Raw genomic sequence first — 22,373 nt, forward strand, 5'->3', positions numbered from 1 at the left:
CATCACACCCAAGTCTCCAATCTTCGGTTTAGTGAACTCGGTCACTCAACCATCCCATCATCAATCATACCTGCTCCATATGCTTGAGGGCTCACTGCCATGAGCAGCTAACAATGAGCCTATCTTCTTACTTATTTAAGAAGATGTAGAGAGAGTAGAGCCTGAAGGCTCTTCCTCACTAATCAACTCAATCCATCTGTCAGGATTCTCAACCTCCATTCTTTGTAGATAGGCAACCCGGTCTTCCTTCTGGATATCTGGCCTCACATATATCTCATTATCATCATTATCATCTTCCACCAACTCTAGCCTTCTTGTCAAGTCCAAGATGCTATCTGAGAGTGATCTAATGACCAATGACTGCTCTGCAAGCTTTGTCTCAATAGTAGAGAACTGCTTGTTCACCTTCTCCTTATCTTCCATTTGCATTGCTCCCACTTTACAATCAGGTCTTGTTGCACCAATGGTAGGCACGCCAATGGGTACATCTTCCCTACCATCATAGATGTAGAGCTTCTTCAAATGTGGCACAATCAAAGCATCGAATTGCTTCATAAACTCCATCCCCAATACAACTTCATAGTCATCAATCCGCACTATAGTGAAGTCCACCTTCCCGGTCCATTCACCAAGTGTAGCGTCCACCTTCTCAGCTATACCAAGAATGTCCATAGGAGGAGAATTGACCGTCTTCATTTGTGCTTTCACTGGTACAAACTTCAACCCAATTCTCCTTGCAGTATCCTCGCTCATGAAGTTGTGAGAGGCTCCACTATCCACCATAGTGAGCACATTAGTACCTCCAATCTTCATTCGAACATACTCTAGTTTGTTCCTTTCCGGGTCTCTCTTGGAGATTGCTTCTGTAGTAGCAGAGGCACCAAGTATCTGCATCATTCCTACAGAGGCATCATTACTTTCATCATCAGATTGTGCAACCGTAGCTACCTTTGGTTTGGAAGGACAATTCTTCACCGTGTGTGGCCCTTCACATAACCAACACTTCAAAGGTTTCTTCATTTTTGGGCCATCGTTTGGTTTAGAAGCACCATCATCCTTCTTCTCCTTTGGCTTTTCGGTCTTCTTCTTCTTGTCATCAGAAGTTTCTTCAAAGTGATCCACCAACTTGTCAACTGCAGCAAAAGCTTCTTCAAGTGTCCTAATCTTCTGCCTCCTCACCTCATTGCGTGCCCAAGGTTTCAGCCCCATGATGAAGTTGAACACCTTGTCTTTCTCTGCCATGTCATGAAGTTCTAGAGCTGCACTTGAATACTCTTGCTGGTATGCTTGTAGGCTCCCTGTTTGCTTTATGCACTTGAGTTTGGTCCTTGCTTCCCATGTATCATCTTGAGGACTGAAGTGGGTCTGCAAGGCCTTCTTCAAGTCACTCCATGAAGTAATGTCATCAGCACTGCCATTGGCAATCTGGTCCACCCTCCTTCGCCACCACATCTTAGCATCCTTTGTCAAGAACTGAGTAGCTACCTTGACTTGTGTTTCACCATCAATCAGGTTCAACCGCTCCAGGTACTGCTCCATGTCCCATAAGAAGTTGCCAAGAGTTGTTGCCTTCCTTGTTCCATCATAAGATTCTGGTGAGCGAGATTGGTTAGAGGTCATGTGCATGGCTAAGGGTAATTTTCGAGGCTACAAGAAAAAATGACTACTGCCCTTAAGCCTAAAACAATATCCAATTGTTGACGTCACTTTACGATTCATGTTGCCCCACACCCATGTATCTATTAAAATGCCTTTAACAGCCTCCAAAGCTAACACAATATTGCTGTGAGAGGCGAGCCAGGTCAGTGAAAGCATCAAGAGCCAAGTCAGTAAAAGCATGGCACTATTAATTGTGCTGCGAAAGGAGAGCCAGATCAATGAAAGAAGGGTATTGTTACAACCCTCACCATGGTTAATTCCACTTATCTCATGTCGGCTTGTGGAACTGGTAGGCCTCCTCGAGGATCATAACACAATATTGTTGTGAGAGGCGAGCCAGGTCAGTGAAAGCATCGAGAGCCAAGTCAGTAAAAGCATGGCACTATTAATTGTGCTGCGATAGGCGAGCCAGATCAATGAAAGAAGGGTATTGTTACAACCCTCACCATGGTTAATTCCACTTATCTCATGTCACCTTATGGAACTGGTAGGCCTCCTCGAGGATCATTTTTCTGCTACTAAGCCACCATCCATAAACGTTTAAGATATACAATGTCCCACCTCATTATAGGCTTACGTAAAATTTGTGAGTATTTTCAAATTCTTACAAACCTGTTTGTATATTCAAAAAAGAATAAATGTAATGTGTCATCAAATATACACTTCAGGCTTATCGGATTATAGTTTAGAGGTGAAGACGGTAACATGTTAGACCACCCACAAAGTTTGAACTTTACAGGAGGCAAGGATAAGTGACTGAGACCAAGCACAAATATACAATTCAGGACAATGGGATGGGATATTGGTTCACGGATGAAAAAGATAGCATATCAGACCAACCACCAAGGTTTTAACTCCACGGACGACATGAATAAGTTACCAAGTCCGGGCATGAGTCTCGGGTAAATTTGATGCAAATGGATCGAAACTTGAAGACCGTTTTGCCAGTGCAATAAAGTGCTTGTGGCACCCAATCTCTTGGGCCAAATGTGATGACTCTTCTATGAGTTGGACCATGTTTATCGACGTGTTTCCCAGTACACTCCACAAAGAACCTTTGCATATTAATTCCATTAAAATTATAACAGGCTATATCTCCCGCTAGTTTCAGAAAAGGTTTGGGGAAGAAATATTCAAGCCTCCACGGACGACAAGAATAAGCGGCTGAGGCCAGGCACAATTTCTGGATAAATGTCATGCAAATGAATCACAACTCAATGACTGTTTCACCTGTCCAAGTGAAATGCTTGTGGTGCACAATCTCTTGGGCCAGATGCGATGATTCTTCTGGGGATTGGGCCATGTTTTTCGATGTGTTCTTCTGGCCGTTGGGCTATGTTTTTCAATGTGCTGCCCACAACACTCCATAAAGAACCCTTCCACATTAATTCCACCAAAACCTAACAGGCCCCTTCCACATTAATTCCATCAAAACCCTAACAGGCCATATCTCCCACAGGTTTTACAAAAGGGTGGGGAAGAAATATTCACGGCTCCACGGATGCCGTGAATAAGTGGCTAAGGCCAGGGCACAAGTTCTGGGTAAATTTGATGCAAATGGATGGCAACCCGAGGACTGTTTCACCTGTACAAGCAAAATGCTTGAGGTTCTCAATATGCGATGATTCTTCTAGGAGTTGGGCCATGTTTATCAATGTGTAGCCAATTACACTTCACGAAGAAATATCCAGGTCTCCACGGCCAACCTGAATAATTGGTTTTACAAAAGGACTGGGGAAGAAATATCCAGGCCTCCACGGCCAGCATGAATAAGTGACCGAGGCCATGCACAAATTTCGGGTAAATTTTATGCTGGTTGATCCCAACTCGAGGACTGTTTGGCCATGCAAGCAAACCGCTTGCAATGCCCAATCTCTTGGGCCAGATGCGATGACTCTTCTATGAGTTGAACCATGTTTATCGATGTCTCTTCTATGATTTGAGCCATGTTTATCAATGTGTTGCCCATTAACCTCCACGAAGAACCTTTCCACATTAATTCCCTTAAAACCCTAATAGGCTAATCTCCCATTCGTTTTAGAGAAGAATTGGGAAAGAAATGTCCAAGCCTCCACGGATGTCATGAATGAGTGACTGAGGATGTTGAAATACTAATTTCACCTGCAGCATTTAATTCAGGAAAACCGTCAGTGTTTATTGCACCGCTTTTCATGAGACGGTGGTATTTCTTGGAGGGGCAGCGATAATGTACACCATTTGACACGTGGATGAGCGGCTTTGGAAAACAACTTTTTTCCCAGAGCATAAAGATCAGTAAGAAGTGGTTGTGCGATATTGTCGTCAGCCATCTGATTGAAAGCAAGGTTGATGTCTGTCCGATTGAAACCAAAGTTGCGCATAGGCCTGCACCATGGACATAACGTGAAGTTTCATTTTGACCGCCGATTTTATCAGTAAAATATTTAATGAAATTTACTACGGGGTTGGTAAATGTAGGTAAGCTTTTAATTTTATTGTTTTTTATTATGTACGAGAGTATGGCAACAAGTAAATGTAATGTCATTTGTTTTTATGTTGAATATGTTTCGAAATATAAGCGTAAAAAGCAGAATATGTAAGTTTTGTTGTTCGATGAAAAATAAAAAGGGGAATGCGCAGCAGCGCGAAGGTAATTTTGGTTTTTGTTGAATATGAGATGTAATGGGAAACACAGTAGCGTGTGAGCATGTAAGATTTTTGTTTACACACAGCAGTGTGAAAATATACAACTGAGACAGAGTAATTTGTTTTATGAGAGAGTGAAAGTTTTCTTTTTTTTGGAACTGCATTTAAAGCGTTCCTAGTGTAATCCCTCAGGAAGAGGAAGAAGCTTGTAACAGGCAGTATTTATCAATGAATATAAAGTTTTTATGTGTGTGAAAAACTTTGTTCTTCTTAGAAAACAATTTTTGCTTCCATGTGTTAAGATCCTGTGTTAAAACAGAGCATTGTTCTGTTTTGTTCAATTTTTGTTTGGAATAACCAAAACTTCCCAACATGGTATCAGAGCTTGTTTAGGCTCTTTGAAGGTGTCAAAGAAGTTGAACAAAGGGTTTCTTGTTGCAGCAGCTTCTCCAACAGAGTGAAGACTCAGTCAAAAATCCAAGGTATTTCTCAAGTTAGTTTTTTTTGTGTTACTGCTAAAGACAATCAGCTATTTTAAAATACACAGTGAAGTATTTGAAGCATAGTTAAGAGTGAAAGAATGGCTGGAGCCAACATTAGCATGGGTATCTTTAATACCCAACTCCCACAATTTAATGGGAAAAACTATGACTATTGGGCAATAACTATGAAAGCTTTGCTTACTTCCCAAGACTTATGGGAATTTGTTGAGGATGGATTTGAAGAACTAGCAGATGAAAATGAGTTTAATAATTTGACTCGGGCAGAGAAAGATCTGTTGAAGAGCAATAGGAAAAAGGATTCTAAATCTCTCTGCTTTTTGTATCAAGCAATGCATGAGAGTGTGTTTCCAAGGATAGCAGCAGCTAAGAGATCCAAAGAAGCATGAGAAACTCTCAAGATAGCCTATCAGGGCATGGAGAAAGTGAAGACAGCAAAACTAGAGTTGCTGAGAAGAGATTTTGAGAATCTTTGCATGAAGGAGTCAGATAATATGACTCATTCTTCACACATGTGATTGGTTTGGTCACACAGATAAGGTCTCATGGAGAAATCTTTGAAGAAAGGAGGATAGTGGAGAAACTATTGAGGATCCTACCCTAAAGGTTCGATGTGATTGTCCCCACCATAGAAGAGACAAAGGATCTCACAAACTTTTCAGTTGATGAACTACATGCATCACTGATAACACATGAGCAAATATTGAGTAGAAATGAAAACTCATCTCTAGAGCATGCCTTTAAGACCCAGATGTCCTTTGGAAGAGGAAGAGGTCAAGGCATAGGAAACAAGAGAGGAAGAGGCAGAAGCCAAAACAGAGGTGGAAGAAACAGTCTAGCAAATGCTCGGGGAAGAGGCAGCAATCCAAACCAGAACCAGGGTCAAGGCAGCAGTCAACAAAGTGGACAACATCATGCTCAAGGACAAAGGTATGATAAATCCAATGTCCAATGTCATTATTGTAATAAATATGGGCATTATGCAAATGAATGTAGGAAGAAGTAGCATTATATGAGTAATAGAACTAATGCAAATTTCACTAGAGAAAATATCTGCCAAAATAATTTGTTTTTAGCTTGTAATATGGCTGAAGAAAATAGCGAAGATGTATGGTTTCCAGACTCCGGTTGCTGTAACCATATGACAGGAAACATAGCCCTGTTTTCTATGTTAGATCAGAGTGTGAAGTCACAAGTCACACTAGGGACTGATAATAAAGTTTCTGTTATGGGAAAAGGAGAAGTAAATGTCTTAACAAAGAAAGGTGAAAAGAAAACCATAGCAGATGTTTATTATGTTCCAGGAATGAAATGTAATCTCTTAAGTATTGTACAGCTTGTTCAAAAGAGGTACAATGTTTTCTTTGTGGATGATGTATGCACCATCATGGATAGAGCACCCATCAAACGATGTATTGCTGAAGTGAATATGACAAGGAATATGATGTTCCCTCTCAGAATGAAAGCATATTTAAAAAATAAAGAAATTGCACCAGTGACTTAAGAGTCTTTCCAAAGCAAACCAAAAGATGAAAATTGGTTGTGGCACTTGAGATTTGGACATCTCAACTTTGGAGGTCTTAACTTGTTGAAAAGAAAATGAATGGTAAGAGGATTACCATTGATAGAGAAACCAGATAGCCTTTGTGAAGGTTGTATCTTGGGGAAACAACACAGAGAAGGTTTTCCATCTGAGAAAAGCATAAGGGCAAAAGCACCGTTAGAGATTGTCCACTCAGATTTATGTGGACCGATGAAAACTCCATCACTTGTAGGGAACCACTATATACTAACATTCATTGATGATTTTACTAGAAAAACTTGGGTTTATTTCTTGATGAACAAAAATGAAGTGTTTGAAAGATTTTGCAATTTCAAAGCACTTGTAGAAAACCAAAGCGGGCTGCGTATCAAAGTTCTAAGAACTAATAGAGGAGGTGAGTATATCTCCAAAGAATTTCTACGTTTTTGTAGACAAAATGGAATTCATAAGCAGTTTACCACTAGGTACACTCTGCAACAAAATGGAGTTGCCGAAAGGAAGAATAGGACAATCATGGATATGGCAAGGAGCATGTTAAAGGCAACACATTTGCCAAATGATTATTGGGTTGAAGTTGTATACTGTGCAGCATAAATTTTGAATAGATTCCCTAAAAAAGAAGTCACGAACAGAGTGTCGAAAGAAGCATGGAGTGGGACAAGGCAAGGAGTTACCCACATGAAAGTTTTTGGATGTGTGGCTTATGCACACATTCCAGATCAGCTAAGGAAGAAGTTGGACAGCAAAGGGGAGAAATGTATTTTCATTGGATACAGTGAGGAATCCAAAGCTTACAAGTTGTATAACCCATCCACCAAGAAGCTTATTGTGAGTAGAGATGTTCAGTTCATTGAGGAGGAAGCTTGGGATGGAAGCATAGAGAAAACAGTGAATGTTAAAAGCTCTTTGTCACATGATGAAGATGATGAGAAGATGGCTGAAATACACCCCCAAACAGTAGCACCAACACAAGGACAGCAAGGGACACCCTTGAGGAGAAATGAAAGTGCTTTTCCAAGCACATCACAAGGAGGAAATTCAAGTGCTTCTTCAACCACTTGTACACCAAATGAAAGAGGTAAGAAGTTCATAAATTTAAATGACATTTATGAAAAAGAGGTAGCAAATGAAGGTATGAACTCTTTGTTTGCTTTATATTGTCATGTTGATGATCATGTTCATTTCAAAGAAGTAATTAAGGATAAGAAATGGATAGAAGCTATGGATGAGGAGATCAATGCTATAGAAAGAAACAAGACATGGGATTTAGTTGAACTACCAAAAGGAAAAGAATTCCTTGGAGTTAAATGGGTCTACAATACTAAGAGTAATGCTGAAGGCAAAATAAAAAGACACAAAGCAAGACTGGTTGTCAAAGGATATAAGTAGTAGTATGGGAGAGGCTATGAGGAAACTTTTGCACCGGTTACAAGAATGGAAATAGTGAGAGCAGTGCTGTCCATATCAACACAAAATAAGTGGAAAGTTTACCAAATGGACGTGAAGTCAACATTCCTAAATGGAGTGTTAAAGGAAGAGGTTTACATTCAACAACCTCTGGGCTATGAAAAGAAAGGCCAAGAGCAAGAAGTGTGCAGATTGAAGAAAGCTCTTTATGGGCTGAAGCAAGCACCAAAAGCCTGGTACAGTAGAATAGATTCCTATCTACTGGAAAATGGATTTGAAACATGTGAGGGAGAACCCACCCTCTACATCAAAGAAAAGGATGGTAAATTACTAATTGTTGTGTTATATGTTGATGATGTTATTTTCACAGGTAATGATGATTATCTTATTGAAAATTTTAAAACAGTCATGAAAGAAGAATTTGAAATGACTGACATGGGTTTGCTGAGATACTTCTTAGGAATAGAAGTAGAAAAAAATGGAAATGGGATTTTAATCTCACAAGGGAAATATGTTAATGAAACGTTGGAAAGATTTAATATGCAGGAGAGTAAAGCAGCAATCACTCCCATAGTGATGGGATTAAAACTCAGCAAAGAGGACAGCAGCAAGGATTTTGATCCTAGTTTGTACAAGAGCATAGTTGGCAGCCTCATGTATCTGACTGCAACTAGGCCGGATATAATGCATGCTGTTAGTTTAATTTCCAGATTCATGGTGAGGCCAAAAGAAGCACATTGGTAGGCAGCAAGAAGGATTTTCGTGTATGTTAAAGGTACTAAAATGTTTGGCATTTTATATACTACTTCAGAATGTTCAGATCTAATTGGATACATTGATAGTGATTGGGTTGGAAGTGTAGATGATCGGAAAAGCACATCCGATTATGTTTTTCACATGGGTTCAGGAGCCATTTCATGGGCTTTTAAAAAACAACATATTGTAGCATTGTCTACAGCAGAAGCAGAATATGTGGCAAACAAAAGGAACTATGATTTTTTGTGACAATAGCTCAGCGATTGCATTATCCAAGAATGTTTTGTTTCATAAGAGAACGAAACACATTGACACAAAGTTTCACTACATCAGGGAATTGGTAAACAGTGGAGAAATTGTTTTAGAAGACTACAGAACTCAGGAGTAGGTTGCAGACGTTTTGACCAAACCATTCAGGCAGAAAAGTTTTGAGTTTTTGAGGAAATGTCTGGGTATGACTGATAACCCAGCAATTGAAATTAAAGGGGAGTGTTGAAGTACTAATTTCACATGCAACATTTAATTCAGGAAAACCGCCAGTGTTTATCGCACCGCTTTTCATGAGACGGTGGTATTTCTCGGAGGGGTAGCGATAATGTACATCATTTGACACGTGGATCAACATTTTTGGAAAACAACTTTTTTCCCAGAGCATAAACATCGGTAAGAAGTGGCTGTGCGATATTGCCGTCAGCCGTCTGATTGAAAGCAAGGTTGATGTCCGTCCGATTGAAACTAAAGTTACGTACAGGCTTGCACCATAGACATAACGTGAAGTTTCATTTTGACCGCCAATTTTATCAGTAAAATATTTAATGAAATTTACTACGGGGTTGGTAAATGTAGGTAAGCTTTTAATTTTATTGTTTTTTATTATGTACGAGAGTATGGCAACAAGTAAATGTAATGTCATTTGTTTTTATGTTGAATATGTTTTGAAATATACGTAGAAGTGTAAAAAAAGCAGAATATGTAAGTTTTGTTGTTCAGTGAAAAACAAAAAGGGGAATGCGCAGCAGCGCGAAGGTAATTTTGGTTTTTGTTGAATATGAGATGTAATGGGAAATGCAACAGTGCATGAGCATGTAAGATTTTTGTTTACACACAGCAGTGTGGAAATATACAGCTGAGACAGAGTAATTTGTTTTATGAGAGACAATGAAAGTTTTTTTTTTGAAACTGCATTTGAAGCGTTCCTATTGTAATCCCTCAGGAAGAGGAAGAAGCTTGTAACACGCAGTATTTATTAATGAATATAAAGTTTCTATGTGTGTGAAAAACTCTGTTCTTCTCAGAAAACAAATTTTGCTTCCCTGTGTTAAGATCCTGTGTTAAAACAGAGCATTGTTCTATTCTGTTCAATTTTTGTTTGGAATAACCAGAAATTACCAACAGAGGATAGGCACAAATACTATGTAAATTTGATGCAAATGGATCATAGCTTCAGGACCATTTCACCTGTGCTAGAAACGTCCTTATGGTGCCAATCTCTTAGGCCATGTTTATCAATGCGTAGCCCATTAAACTTCACGAAAACGATTTCCACAATAATGAAATTAAAACCCTAACAGCTTATATATCCCGCTGGTTTCAGAAAAAGACTGGGGAAAATTATCCAGGCCTCCATCCCTGGCATAAATAAGTGGTTTCACAAAATGACAAGGGAAAAAATATACAGGGCTCGACAGCCACCATGAATAAGTGATCGAGGCTAGGTGGACAAATTTTGGGAAAATTTGATACGAAAAGATCGCAAATCGAGGACCGTTTCACCCACACAAGAAACATGCTTGCGGTGCCCAATCTCTTAGGTAAGATTGATGACTCTTCTATGAGTTGGACCATGTTTATCAATGTGTTGCCTATTACACTCAATGAAAAACCTTCTCACATTAAATCCCTGCAAACCCTAATAGGCTATATCTCGCGCTGGTTTTAGAGAAGGTATGGGGAAGAAATATCCAGGCCTCCGTGAATGGCATGATTAAGTGACTGAGGCCAGGCACAAGTTCTGGGTAAATTTGATGCAAATTGATTACAACTTCAGGACCATTTCACCTGTGTAAGCAAAATTTTTGTGATGCGCAATCTCTTGGGCCATATGCGACGATTCTTCTAGGAATTGGGCCATGTTTATCGATGTGTTGCCCATTACACTCCATGATGAACCTTTCCGCATTAATTCAATTACCCAGGCTTAATGTAGTAAACACCAACATTTCACTGGAAAAAAAACAAAACCCATGAAAAAAGGTAAAAAGTGAAAAGAACCAAAATTGTGGCATAATTCCAAACAAATAACATGAAAGGTTGCAAAAAAGAAACTCAGAATATGGGTGGGATTTTCTAGAGGCCAGAGTTGGTGATGGGACTTGTTTTTTATTGTTTGTATTTTCTTACATTGCTGGTGTATGAGTGACACGTCCAGATATTTGAACATTAGTAAGACTCTTTGCAAATCAATTCCAAATACCAAAACTATAGAGATCTAAAAAAAATTGAAAATAATACTTAAATAGTGGAGAAAATAGAAAATTACAAACGAAACTCCACCTGCTTATATCGCTTACAGTGTCGTCAAATCGACTGAAGATAAGTAGACGCTTCGTAAATCAATTTAAAGTAAATAAATAATTGACTCAAATTGATTCAGAATTTTCTCAGTGATGACCCTCGGTAAATCGATTCAAGGTAAATGGGTAATGGCTTATACAATGATGACCCTCAGTAAATCAATTTTAGGTAAATATAGAATGAATGGCTCACAGGAAGTGGCCACTTGTCCTCCTATGAGCTGCGCCAGCATTTCCTCGTCGGTTCGGTTCTTTGGTTACGTTGGGAAATGACTCGTCCACCACCTCAACGGTCAAATCGGACCTCAAATCCTTATACATCGTGGCTTAATCCCTTGTTAAATCTGGTTCCCCCATCTGGTGCAATCTCAGCCATTAGATCTAGACCCCCCAGATCCGGCGCCATTCGCTCATTTCGCACGGTTGATTTTCTTGACCATTAACGCACGATGAGCGACGATTTTCTCTCTCCTCCGCCTACCACGCGTCGGGTGCTGAGTAGAATTGCTTTTTCTCCAAATCCACTTACCGCCCAAGGGTGCCTTCAATATACCGCCGATTTTGGAGCACGGGTCCCGCCTTTAGCCTTTAGTGCTTTCCCCACAGTTTTCCTAGCTTCCATGCAACCGAGCGCTCTGGGCCTTTCTTCTCGAGGGGTTTTTCCCAGCGATGGGTGATTAGTGCACTAAGCGCTAACCACACATTAGAATTGCCCTCTGTTTCCCGACCTGGGCTTCCCAATCACCAGTTTCGCCTCCCGCGCGGTCTCCATGAGCCTCGGTCAGCAAGCTTTGACCGAGGTCCTCATCATTTCTGATTGGTTGCCAATTGCCACTGTTCAGAGGTCTTCCTAATGACTCTTTGCTCTTGAATTCGAAGTTTTTTCCTGATTTGATATAGTCATGGTGCTTTAATTATTCTTCATGGATCTAATTCGGATCACGGTCTTCCCACTGAAAAAGCTTTTGGACCACCAAAAGTTGGTTTTCAAGCATTGACTAAGTGAGGGTACAATTGTCTCACTTATCCAATCTCTGTCTACTTTGCATTGCTAAGCTTTGAACCCTTGAGTCCAATTATGAGGTACTCAACATCTCCTCTGTGCGTGGTCCTCACCTTCCTATCTAAAACTGTGTCTTCCTGTAATTCATTAAGATATTCAGGTAGCAGGTCATCAATTGAAGGCAATTGACTTTGCTCTTCAGGATCCTCACTTAGAGAAGGTTCAAACAATCTCAAGCAATCTGCATTTACGACTGAGTAGATGTGCATGTAAGCTGGTAGATCAAGGCCAAAAGTATTTTCACCAATCTTCTCAATTATCCTAAAAGGTCCATACTTGATAGGCTTTAGCTTCTTACCTTCACCTTGCATTCTGTCTTTGCTAATATAAAGCCAAACTTGGTCGCCAACCTCAAAACTATGCTCCATCCGATGTTTTTCATGCCTAGCCTTGTATTTGGCTTGGCTCTTTTCCAATTGTTCTTGTACTTCCTGGTGGATCTCTTGGATCTGTTCAATGAGCCTAGTTGCCTTTTCCACATCACTGTGTCCCTCAAATGTGGTACCTTTACCAAAGAAAAAATCCAAAGGAGACCTTGGTGTGAAACCAAAACAGGTCTGAAAATGAGATCTCTGTGTAGAAGAATGTTTTGCTCTGTTGTAAGCATGCTGCACATAACACAAGTGGTCATCCCAAAGCTTAGGATGTTTACTGCAATACCCTCTGAGTAACTGGATCACTGTCCTATTAACTACTTCTGTCTGGCCATCAGTTTGTGGATGAAAAGTTGTGCTTTTCTTTAGTTTGGTGTTCATCAGTTCCCACAGCCTTGACCAAAACTTTCCCACAAATTGGGTGTCTTGATCAGATACAATGGAAGTGGGTAGTCCAAAATGAACCCATACATGTTCAAATAACAGTTTTGCAGTTTGTTCAGCTATAATATGTTTATTACAAGGTATCAAAATACACATTTTGCTGAACCTATCCACAACAACATATAGATAATCATGTCCTTTCCTAGATTTAGGCAATCCTCCAACAAAATCCATGGAAACACTTTCCCAAGGGTGAGAAGGAACTGGTAGTGGAGTGTACAAGCCTAGTTATCTATTGCTAGGCTTGCTTTTAGCACACATAACACACCCTCTTACATATCTAGAAACTGTCTTGTTCATTTTTGGCCAATAACAAAATCTTTGCAGCTGCAACTGTTTTACATACCCCAAAGTGACCTGATATCATAGAAGTGGGTGCTTCTCTAACTATATTTACTCTCTCAATTTGTGGAATGCAGAGTTTCCCACAATGGTATAAGAGTCGGTCCTTTACATGATAATCCAATTCTTCTACTTGTTTGCCTTGACTTAAAGTTGCATATACATCTTTAAAGTCTATATCTTGAGCATATTGTTCAATGTAGCTTTCATGTAGCATAGAATTATGCTTACGTATAGTAGATGAATTCATAATGGGTCTAGATAACATGTCTGCAACTTTATTATGTATGCCCTTTTTATATATGATGACTAAATGAAACTGTTGTAGAAAACCCATCCATCTATAGTGACTTGATTGCTGCAACTTAGTTTGGGAGTGTAGATATTGAAGTGGTTATTGATCAATATGTATTACTGTGTCTTTTCCCATTAAGTAATGTTTCCACCTTTTCACAGTCTGAACTAATGCATACAATTCTTTATCATATGTAGGATAGTTAACTACTGCAGGATCAAAAGTCTCAGAATGATAAGATATGGGTTTACCGTGCTGTGTCAACACTACTCCCATGGCATAGTCACTGGCATCTATTTGGATCTCAAATGGTCTTTGAAGATCAGATAGTGCTAGTACAGGTGTTGTACTAATCTTTTCTTTCAAGGTGTCAAAGGCTTTCTGATGTTTGCCTCCCCACTGGAACAACTTGTTCAATCCTGTTAAAGCATGTAAGGGAGCTTCAATTGAGGAAAAGTTAGAAATGAACTTCCTCCAATACTGTGCTGCCCCTAAGAAGCTTCTCAATTCTATAGCGGACTTGGGTTTAGGCTAGTTCACAATGACTGCCACTTTAGACGGATCTATTTTCAATTCACCACCCCCTAATATATGACCCAAATAATTCAGAGAGGTTTTTCCAAATTCACATTTTGAGAGTTTAACATGAATTTTTTCTCTTTTCAAAACATCTAGTGTCTACTTAACATGCTTTAAGTGTTCTTCCCACGTTTTTCTAAAAATTAGAATGTCATCTAGATACACAATAACAAAATCATCAAGAAAAGGTCTGAGTACATCATTCATTAAGCTCATGAAAGTAGCTGGAGCATTAGTTAAGACAAAAGGCATAACCAGCCACTCATACAATCCCTGCTTTGTTTTGAAAGAAGTCTTCCATGCATCTTGTTCTGCAACTCTGACCTGGTGGTATCCGCTGTGCAAGTCTAGCTTGGAGAAATAAACAACTTCCTTCAATTGATCTAAAAGATCATCTATGCAAGGAAGGGGATAACGATTCTTGATTGTTATCTTACTCAGAGCTTGGTAATCAACGCACATTCTCCACGAACCATCTTTCTTTCTCACCCAAACAATTGGTGACCCACATGGTGATGTGCTAGGTCTGATGAACCCTTTCTTGAGCAACTCCTGCACTTGCTTCTTGATTTCAGCATTCTCTAAAGTAGAGAACCTGTACATTCCAATGTTAGGTAATGGAGCATCTTTCTGCAAAATAATATCATGTACTATTTCCTTTTTGGGTCGCAGACCTTTAGGTTCTTGAAACAAGATATCATACTCTGAAACAACCTTTTCTAAATCAGCTTGCCATTTAGCATTACAACCCTCAAATACATTGGTTTTATTAGGTTTCTTTATCTTTTCAACCATCAATAAGAATTGTTTGCATGAATTTAGCATTCTTTTCATCTTCCTTGATTTTATGAGAGTATAATTATTCTTGAGCTTATGAGCTCTTACAAAGTATTCAATTTCATCTTTAACAAGTAGATACTTGTTCTCAGCTCTATAGAAAATAGCTTTTCTGTCATACAAGTAAGGACTTCCTAAAACAATTCCACATATATCCAAAGGAATTATGTCTAACTCAACCTCATCTACAAATGCTGACCCAAAAGAAAACTTGAGTTTGCACTGTCTAGTCACTTGTTGTTGTGATTTATCATTCAACCATTCTAATGGATATGGTTTCTTTTGAGGTGTAGTTACTAATCCCAACTTCTTTACAATTGCTTCAAAAATTAGATTTACTTGTGAGCCACTATCAAACAAAGTATCAATCTTTTGATGTCTGGAAATAACTCGAATATGGAAAAGCTCATGTCTTTTCTCTCATTTTCTTCATCAATAATAGACTGTGCAGAATTACTAGTAGATGCTTCAGAATTCTTACCTTTTATACCTGTGGCTGCAATGGTTGTTTCATCTCCTGAGTCTGACCCCAAATCTTTCTAAATGGCTGCAACAGTGTTCTTCTTCTTTCCTTTGAACTTCTTAGGTCTTAGCTCTGGATGCAGAATCCAACAATGCTCATAACCATGCCCATCCTTTTTACAGTGAGTGCATGAAGCTTTCCTTTTCTGTGCAGTGTTAGCCTTCCTTTCTTTCCACTTCTGCTTTCTTTTATCCTTGCTCCTGCTTGTAGTGGGTTGGGATGGTCCCCCAACTTCTGGACTTCCATTCTTTCCTCTAGATTCTAGATGAGTAGCTTGTAGAGATACCTCATCTATACTAATGGGATTAAACATGAGGATGGTGTGCCTCATGTAGCTGTGTAGACCACCAACGTACTTCAAAAGAGTTTCAGGTGACTCTAATGATATTCCTAGAATCAATGCTTTCTTTCTAAATTCTTGAGTGTACCCTTGCACACTTTGCCCTTTCAACTGTCGAATGGTTTGCCAACTCATCATGGCTTGCTGCATGTAGGCCAATGGATAGAACTGCTTTTTGATTGTAGAAACGAATTCACTCTAGACAGAAATAGTCTTACCATGTCTTTTCATATCAGCTTGGGTTCTGCCTTCCCACCAAACCAAGGTAGTGCCTCCAAGGCATAGGCTTAGAAGCTGAATCTTGCTCTTGTCTCAATCAATACTCTGCACTCTGCAATAAACATCAGTTTGTCTAATCCAATTGTCCAACTTTTCTGAAAATTAACCGTCTTACAAACCAAAACAATGTACAAAATAAAAATTTGTAAAATACATATCTTCAAGATAGCCTCAGTCAAATACCACAGAATCTGGTCCCAGCATCCACTGCCATTCTGCTCATAAGTTTTCTGTCAAATAGATACAAAAACTTGATCTCAGACTTTTGCGATCCATAATGATTTTTGAAACTGTCTTTCGAATTAATCACATCATTATTTGGTTTATGATTATTCCGAAAGACAGTTTCAAAGATACAAAAACTGTTGAATCTCCAACCAAAATATGTTCCTAATAAACACACTTCTCAATCATAAACTAAAATAATTGTTTTAGATCTAAACAAGAGATCCCATACATGTGCGATACAACTTATTTTCCAACATGTATGGAAAGGTCAACAGCTCGGAAATACTGGAGGGAAATGCAGCAATTATGGATCATAATATGAAGAAATAACCCACATTTAATGGTGTTTATAACCTGTAGTTATGCATTTCTACTCTGACAATCCATAACCCGCACCTCATGCTATCCACGAAGCTTACTTGAACATCATACGGGTTGGAGCAACTTTCTGAAATAGAGATTTGTCATCTCAATCAGTAAACGTAAAAAAAATATTGCATGTGGTTTCCAAAAATTGAAAGCAATGTCAATAATCTTCAGATTGAGTAGTAGTCATGTACTGCAGTCTGATCTAACATTCCTTGTTTCAAATAGCATCACCAATAATCTTGGAAAGAACATAATCCATCCTCAAAATGATGGAACCGGTTGGCATCCCTCAAAATAATTTCCCGCTTAGCAATCTTTGAAATAAACTTAGAAGCAATATGGTAGTCACCACAAAAGCAAAGATTCTTGGTGATCTGGATAGGTGTGCCAGGCCTTGTGCTAATAAGTCCAAATACAATGGCCAGCTTTTCACTGTGGCTGCTAACCATCTCTTCTTTCAATTCTTCCTCCACATCATGCAGCACAAAATTTGTATCAGGCACATACCCTGCCTCTTTCATCTTTTCAATCAGGCTGTCCATCATCAAGTATATTTTATCTGCTTGTGGATGGGATCTGTCTGCTGCTAGGAATTCATGTGTTGTCTTATTTATTTCAATCCAACTGCATCCTGGCTTCTTTTTCAAACCCCGGTTTTTCATCATTGTTCTCACATCCTCTGCATTATCCCACTTGCCAGCAGTGGCATATATATTTGATAGCAGTACATAATAGCCAGGATTCTGAGGATCTAACTCAAGAAGATGTCCAGCAACACATTCTGCGAGGTTTATATTATGATGAATTCTGCAGACCCAAAGCAATGCACCCCACACAGAAGCACTAGGTTCTAATGGAATTGCTTTTACAAAAGCATATGCTTCTTCTAGGTTCCCAGCGCGACCAAGAAGGTCAACAATGAAAGCATAGTGCTCCAACCTTGGCATCATACAATAACCTTGACTCATGCAATAAAAGTATTTTTGTCCTTCCTCCACTAGGCCCGCGTGACTGCAGGCAGTCAGGACTACAATGAAGGTTATATGATCCGGTATCACATCTGCCTGTTGCATTTTGTGAAAGACTTTGAGGGCATCCCCACCACGCCCATGGATGGCATACGCGGTGATCATTGCAGTCCATGAGACAACATCTCTGTGAGGCATTCGATCAAACACTCGGCATGCATCTTCAATGTTCCCACATTTAGAATACATATCTGTAAGAGCACTTCCCACAGAAGAATATGATCCAATTCCTTTTCTAATTACGTAATTGTGGATTTTTTTGCCTTCTGGCAGAGCTGCTAAGTGGGAACATGCTGACAGGACAGTGATGATGGCTACTGGATCAGGTTTTACTCCTACAAAATCCATATGATGAAATATTTTCAAAGCCTGACGACAATAACCATTCTAGGTATATCCTGCAATCATTGCAGTCCATGAAACAACATTCCTTGAGGACATTTTGTCAAACACCTGGCGTGCATCTTCTATTTCCCTGCATTTAAAATACATATCAATTAACGCATTACCCAATAAAATGTCTGACATAAATCCATTTCTAATTATGTAACTATGCATCTCTTTGCCCTGTTGTAAAGTTGCTAATCCAGTGCATGCAAGCAGAACACTCCCAATGGTAACAAAATCTAATTTATTCTCTTTTAGTTGCAGTTGACAAAACAATTTCAAGGCCTCATCATAAAGACCATTTTGAGCATAACCCGCAATCATAGAAGTCCATGAGATTACATCTCTTCGAGGCATTCTGTCAAATAACTCAATTGCTTTATTTACACTGCCACATTTTCCATACATATCTATTAGTGCATTGCCAACTAAAACATTAGACTCAAAACCATTGCAAATTGAGTAGCCATGGATTTCCATGCCCTATTGCAAATTTCCTCGACGGGCACACTCAAATATAACACTAATGACAGTGACAAAGTCGGGCTGCACCCCTGCCATTTGCATTCGACGGAACAATCCCAATGTCTCATTCCCAAGCTCATTCTGAGTATAACCAGCAAGCATTGCATTCCATGAGACCACATCTCTGAGAGATATTCCATCAAACACTTTCTCTGCGTCTTCCAAACTCCTGCATTTGGCATCCATATCCACAAGGGAATTAGCCTCAAAAATCTCAATTCCACATCCACTTTTAGCAATCAAACCGTGTATCTCCTTACCCTACTGCAGAGCTCCTAAATGGGCACATGTTTGGAGTGCACTAAGAATAATATACGAGCTCATTTCCATTCCCTCTAATTGCATTCCATGACAAAGCCTTAATGTCTCTTCAAAATGCCCATTTTGGGCGTAAGCAGAAATTATTGCATTTAAAGACACTTGATTTCGCTGAGGCATTTTGTCAAACACTTGGCGCGCAAACACAATATTCTCACATTTCGCGTACATAGATATAAGAGCATTGACCACAAAAACATTGGACTCAAGCCCACATGCTCTTATAGGATCATGGACTTCCATGCCTTGATCTAGAGCAACCAACTAACTACATTTCAACTAACTTTTAATCACAAACACAAGGTTTATGACAATTGCAACTTTTAATCACAAACGCAATACATGAGAATGTAGAAATGTTATATTTTTATGTGTACTATTTGTTCTAAAGCAACTGAGTATTTTTTTAGGTCTCTAATACATTTAATTTCTCTACATAGGTGTAGTGGACATCGGTGTATAAACATCTCGTAGAAATATGTGTACCTTTTTGCATCCTGTACATTCATTCAAATAACTAATTTAAACAAGGGAGGCTTTGAAGCAGCGAGTCCCTGCCCCTGACTAAAGAGAAAATAGAAGCAATTGAAACAGAAGCAGCCCTTTCCGTGGATTGACACATCAGCATATTTGCTTCACGTAAGTGCTGTATAGACCGGCTTAGTTACAGTATGGAGTACGTGGTAAATCAGAGTTAACGAGCAACTTGGTTCAACTCCATGATATTATAAGTTGGCTATGTTCTAGGAGTAGAAGTGAACAAAGAGATCGAGTCGGTTCAGCAATGCTCGGTACTAGCGCAATGACATGCTCCTCTTTGCATTGATTCCAACTATTATTCTGCAACGAAAGGGAAATATTGATTTCATTAATTTAGACTAAACCACAGAAAAATACTCCCACTCACAACAGACTTCGAAAAAATCATCATCAAAGCCGCAATTTTGACAACAGGTTACCAGAAAATAAAAGCGCTCCCGTTAAAGAACAAACATTGAGGTCAGTTGATGTTTCCCACCCTTTTAGCAAGATCGAGCAATATATTGAGAGAATGCTCTAAATGATTTGATGCGAAAATTTTAAATACTAAATTTAACACTGGCAAATGATTTGTTGGGAAAATTTTAACACTAAGATGAAGACTTGTAAATGTTTTTCTAGTTAAGTGTGCAGAAGGCTTTAACATTTCAATCTACTTTTACAGTTCAACATATTGTAAATGATTTTCTTGTTTAAGCGCTAAAAACGCTCGAAGCCTTAACGCCATTACTTATTCATCAGAGCGAAAGAGGTCAGAGGGCTTGGCTCTAAATTCCATACATTTTAACTGACTTTTATAGTTCAACAGTAGTGCTTTAAGCAATACATTTCATGTTACTTCTATAGTTCAACGTGTTATAAATTATTTTCTGGTTTGAGCACTCAAAAATGCTCAAGGCCTTAACAACTGATTTTACTTCATTCATCTGAAATATCAAATATATCATGATAAATAGACAACTGTACAATAAATATTAGAACTGTTCGTGAAGATTATGACATATTATCTAATGGAAAAGTCAAGATAAGCTAATAGAATCTTAATTGAATGGTCAAGAGAGGCTAATGTAATCTTAAAAAAATGATTAGTCAGCAATCTATCAACCCTTGAATACATTTTTTGCTCCAAAGTTAAAATCCAATAAACAAAAAGATTATTTCAAGGCTTTCTTGAATCTTACAAATTCACCCCACACATTGCCAAAACTCACTGTACTATTGAAGTAAAAAACAAAAAAACTGGCTGGTGTTCCTAGAGATCATGAGGGATTGATCTCCACAGATTAGAAGGCATTTCTGGGTTGATAGAACAGAAGAACGTAAATATGAACAGAAACAGAGCAGCATGAACAGAAACAGAATAGCCTGAACAAAATAAAGCTTACAAGCAAGAACACAAATCGGTATTTATGAACAAGGGAAGAACAGTAACATAACCTAGAAGAGAACTCAGAATAGCAAAAGAATAATACTGAGTCAAGAATTATTCAACTGAAGGTGAATAATTTAAGTTCGTAAAAGGCTTTAAGCCAACATGTTTTAAGTGAATACTTCACTCATTAGAGTGAAGGAGATTAGAGGACCTTAAAGCCCAAACAAATCATGCCGGAATAATGCATCGCTTACACTCTAAATTTTGAGACAACCACATAATCAAGGCCTCTTTTTAGCTTCTGCAAAATGGGAGAAATTGCACACCATCCACATAAAGAATTTTATATGTTTGGGAGAAAGTTCAGAAATTCATGAAATCATCATGCCCAGATTCTCTTCACAGCTATTTGAATAGCCACACACGGCTAGCATGATCCATCTACATCAATTTAAGACTTTAGGAGAATCTGGAAGCCTACCTAAAATTTCAACGAAACAGAAGGCATACAGTTTTGTGCTGTCAAGCGAAAAGTAAATCCACACTTCCCCTAAACTCTACAAGGACGTTGGTTCTTGCCACTAACACATTGAAGCCCTTTCTATATTCCATGACCAGAGTTTATAAAGAGAAGAGATACAATTCACACAAGTACCAAAACATTGATAAGTAGCTATAAAAACTACAATAGCCCGTCAACATTATTAACAGAATTATATACAAAAATAATACCACTAGCTAAATAATACCATATTCACTTCAATACAATGTTATCCTTACTCCATCGCAAAAAATATTTCATGGTCTACATAAGGTACATCTGTTATAATAATTGAATTTGCTAGCAATGAGAAAAACAAAACATCAGTCAATAATACACATTTCCTTTAAATTGACACTTTTAATGCATGTGCCCTGCTTGATCCACATGTAATACATGCGTGGCGCTCCATGTTCGGTGTTAAAAAACAATTAATCGAACAACTTTAATTTATTTAAATATTAAATAAATGTTTGGTCCATTCCGTGACCACTTGTCTAGCCTACTATTACATCTGTCATGCATGTCAAATTATTTTAAAAGCATCCACCAATTATGATATTAAGTTGCAGAAGCATAAGAAACAATCTACCCTGTTCCAGCAAAATATTAAAGGTAAATAAGAAGGCACTTTCAGATTTATATTACCTCCTTTCTTTTAGGCCAGTGTACTTCATGAATGAATTGCAGTTGGACAGGCAGCACCAGTCCTTGGATCGTGCCACCAGAGGTTCATGCACTCACTGAGAACAGTTCGATGGAGCAGAATGGACAGCCGCTCCTTACTGTTGCAGGTGCAGAGTGTGCGAGTGGTAATGGTTTCTTCGACTCCATCCACGCCCTTAGTGTCACTGCACAAGACCTCTAAGGCGAGACAAGCCTCGAGAGTACATCTGTACAGGTTGGTCCAGCTAAAAACATAGAGA

At 38.8% G+C, this 22,373-nt stretch overlaps 1 pseudogene; it reads right to left on the bottom strand.

Annotated features, from left to right (window-relative positions):
• Positions 1 to 11,755: 11,755 nt before the first annotated feature.
• On the bottom strand, positions 11,756 to 18,112 carry LOC149219214 (putative pentatricopeptide repeat-containing protein At3g23330 pseudogene; annotated as a pseudogene).
• Between the last annotated feature and the right edge of the window lie 4,261 nt (positions 18,113 to 22,373).

Source organism: Pinus tabuliformis, chromosome Q (assembly GCF_031772625.1).
Source record: "Pinus tabuliformis cultivar Carrire ecotype Pingquan chromosome Q, CPIR1, whole genome shotgun sequence".
NCBI lineage: Eukaryota > Viridiplantae > Streptophyta > Pinopsida > Pinales > Pinaceae > Pinus > Pinus tabuliformis.